General features: G+C 33.8%; 1 non-coding gene across 1 annotated transcript; it reads left to right on the top strand.

Annotated features, from left to right (window-relative positions):
* The first annotated feature begins 661 nt into the window (after positions 1 to 661).
* On the top strand, positions 662 to 758 carry LOC113196853 (small nucleolar RNA U13). The gene has a single exon (XR_003302611.1). It is a non-coding gene; the product is annotated as a small nucleolar RNA U13 (small nucleolar RNA).
* Positions 759 to 3720: the final 2962 nt, after the last annotated feature.

Genomic DNA, 3720 nt, shown 5'->3' with positions numbered 1-3720 from the left:
TGGTATCATAAAAAACATGTTACTCTAGATAACAAGCGGGGAGGAACATGGCAATGCATACTCCTGGAGTAGACACTGACTTGGATACTGAATGGAAATCTGGAAAATTTGGCTATGAATTGGGTATGAGGAAATATGAAGAAATTATTGAATGTGCTAAGGTGTTTGTCTAGCCAGGATTCTCCAGAGAATGAGAACCAATATGTATCTACTGTATCTGTACCTCTATGTATTTCATTTATATTTCAAGAACTTTTTTTTTTTTTCTTAAAGGAACCGACTCTGATTGTGGGGGTTGGTTAAGTCTGGATTCTATAGTGCAGGCTGACAGGCTGAAAATTCTGGAAAAAGTTGGTGCTATAGTGTTGAGTCTAAAATGTGCAAGGCAGGTCAGCAGGCTGGAACTCAACTAAGATCTCTATGTTATTGTCTGGAAGTAGGATTCCTTCTTATTCAGGAAATGCATCTTTGCTCTTCAGGCCTTCAACTGACTGAGGCACATCCATATTATAAGAGATAATCTGCTTTTATTTAAAGTCAACTGGTTGTAAATGTTAATCACATCTTTAAAATGCCTTCACAACAACATCTACACTAGTGTTTGACCAAACAGATGTGTTCCAGAGCTTAGCCAAGTTGACAAAAGAAGTTAATTATCGGGATCCTCATGTTCATAAACATGATGATTGGTTTTTCAGGCTGTTGTGTGAGATGTGACTCCCTTGAAACTTGTTGCAATGTTAGCACATTACCTGAATTAGGAGGAGAGGGAGAGAGAGAGAGAGAGAGAGAGAGAGAGAGAGAGAGAGAGAGAGAGAGAGAGAGAGAGAGAGAGAGAGAAAGGGAGGGAGGGAGGGAGGGAGGGAGGAAGGAAGGAAGGAAGGAAGGAAGGAAGGAAGGAAGGAAGGAAGGAAGGAAGGAAGGAAGAAAGAAAGGTTAATGGTGTTAGGTGTTGTCTTAGTATCCTTGAATTGGTGGCTAATAAACATCAGACAACTATTTCTCATAATTCAAGTTATTGAAAGTCTAAGATCATAGTGTGGTGTGGTCATTCTGCTGGGGGACTCTCTTTGGGCTTCAGATTCTCAACCACCCATTGTTTGCTCACATAATAGGAAGATGAGAGAGCTCTCTGGATCCTCTTGTAAGAGCACCAATCCCATTCACAAAGGTCCCATCCTTATTACTTGTCAAAGGCTTTACCTCCTAACACTCTCACATTAAGAGTTTGTATTTCAGCATATGAATTGGGCACTAGCAAAAATATTCAGTTCATAATTCTGGTATGTTTGGGGGTTTTTGTTGTTTTGGTTTTTGCTTTTTTGTGTGTGCGAAAATTTGTTTTGAGATCTACATCAAGGAATTTAGTGGTGCAATATGCTGCTTGCAATTTAAGTACCTAAGAAAAATGAGCAAGTAAATTTTCAAAAGACTGAATTTTCAGATTTTACTCATGCAAACCTAGCTATATGCTATTTATAAGTGTCACTTAAAAATAAGACACAAAAATGTTCTAAGTAAAGGATTAACAAGATATAGCAGGTAAATATTAATCTAAAGCTTGGAAATTTCAAATAATTAGCTTTATAAAAAATGTACTATATTGCCTTTTTGTTCCTCATTTGAAAATGAGATCTGGAAAACTTTATGGGCAGATACTGATATGTAGATTGGTATTTGGGATCTGCTGCTTAGTTGAAGAATTCCTTTTGCAATACACCTTGCATAAATACTCCCAGCAATGGAGAGCTGCTATCAAAAAGTTCCTATATTTGGGCGTTGTGGCACATGCATATGGTCCCTCTCTATGGAGAATCACTTAAGTTCACTGGTCTCAACCTGTGCCAGTGTGGGAAGCATAGTAAGACCCTGTCTCAAGAAGAAGAAGAAGAAGAAGGAGGAGGAGGAGGAGGAGGAGGAGGAGGAGGAGGAGGAGGAGGAGGAGGAGGAGGAGGAGGAAAAAAAGGAGAAGAAGGAGAAAAAGAAGAGGAAGGAAGGAGAAAAAAAAAGGCCATATGGTACATTTTTTTATAAAGCTAAATATTCGAAATTTAAAGCACTTTTCCTTTTAATCTGAGATTATGTTCTTTCTATTTTAGGGAACATAATCAGATTATTTTCTTTCTATTAGAACATTATTTTTTGTTAGTTAGTGGTATTGGTTATTGTTTAATTCTTTAATGAGAAAAAATAAATCTTGACAACTCTAAAAAAAAAGAAAAAAGAAAGCTTGGTTAATTACATTAATGTGAGAATAAAATACACTTTACCTTAAAAAGCACTGTTACATACACAGTCATTTAGTATAAAGGGCTTGATTTACTAAGATTATAATAACAATTCTAAACTTGCAAGTACATAAAAGCCTCTGGAAATATATACAGCAAAATTGAAAGAATTACAAGATGAAATTGACATTCAATCTCAAGGAAGGAAATTCCAACACATTTTTTATAATCATTGATAGATTAATCAGAGCCAAAATTAGGGAAGATATGGATGAGGCAAGCAACAAAATTATAAGCTTAGCTTTATTGGAAATAAAATTCTTGCTGAAAGAAATATCTTTCATATTGTCCTGTTAAAGTTAAAGCTTCTTTAGAAGATTTGATACTTGAAGATATTTTTGGATCTAACACTATTGTTCAGGTATACCACGAGTAGAAACGTGGACTTTTATATTAAAAGTTTAATATTCATTCCATATTGAAAATGATTTTCAATGTTACCTCTTAGAGGTAAGCTTCAAAACGGGGTTCATTTGATGAAATAATTTCCTATTATCTCTCAGAACTTTAGCAAGAATGCTTTAAGAATTACAATCACTTTTATTAGGCTACTTTTTAAAAACTTGCTTTATTTCAAAATTATTTGTCATTTTTTCTCTCTTCTATAAAAATAGAGAGTAGATTATAATACTAGCCCAAGATAAGTGAGCATTACTCATTTGAACCTTGATTTCAGTTTCTAAATTACTTTGAATCTTAATTAAAACATAAAACATCAACTAGGTAAGAGTCTTCCAGAGCATATTTGGGTGTCATGATCTTTGATCCCAGGAGAAATTTAGAAGATACAAGACTCCACTAATCTTAAGGAACTTACAAATTACTAGGCATTTGGATTTTATGTGACAAAAATGTGGTTTTCTGTTTTGTGATAAATTTAACTATTTTATTTAGTAATTAATCAGACACAGTGTTGGGATATTAACAGTGAGAATTTTATGTTTCATTTTCTAATTAATGAATGTATTCTGATGTGTATGTATATTTTCCCACAGAACAAACATTATTAGTGGAGTGTCTTTTATTCATCCTGATTCTGAGGGTCACTTTCCCCCTGTAAAACTGCAATGTCAAAGAAAAGGTTTAAAATTTCATGAGGAAACTATGGGTATATGAAATTGTGTGTGCATGAGCAGATGTATGCATTTAATAGCACTTTATCTGTAAAGACCACATTAGTATGCTTTTATTAGTTGTTTAAAAAATGTAGTTTTCTTACAGTATGATTCTGACAAATACATAATGTATTCCTTCTATAACAATGTGGATTCATGGGAGATTAAATAGATTATTTTTAGTATATTGTTTTTGTTGAAAGCTTTGTGTTTTCTCTTGCTTTGAAACATATATTTAAAAATCTAAATCAGATACTTTCTTAATTTCCAAAGAGATAAAAAGCAACATCTTTCATTGACTTCTATTTCAACTATAG

Source organism: Urocitellus parryii, chromosome 3 (assembly GCF_045843805.1).
Source record: "Urocitellus parryii isolate mUroPar1 chromosome 3, mUroPar1.hap1, whole genome shotgun sequence".
Lineage (NCBI taxonomy): Eukaryota > Metazoa > Chordata > Mammalia > Rodentia > Sciuridae > Urocitellus > Urocitellus parryii.
Note: the sequence above shows the minus strand (reverse complement) of the source record. Positions and strands in the feature narration are given on the sequence as shown.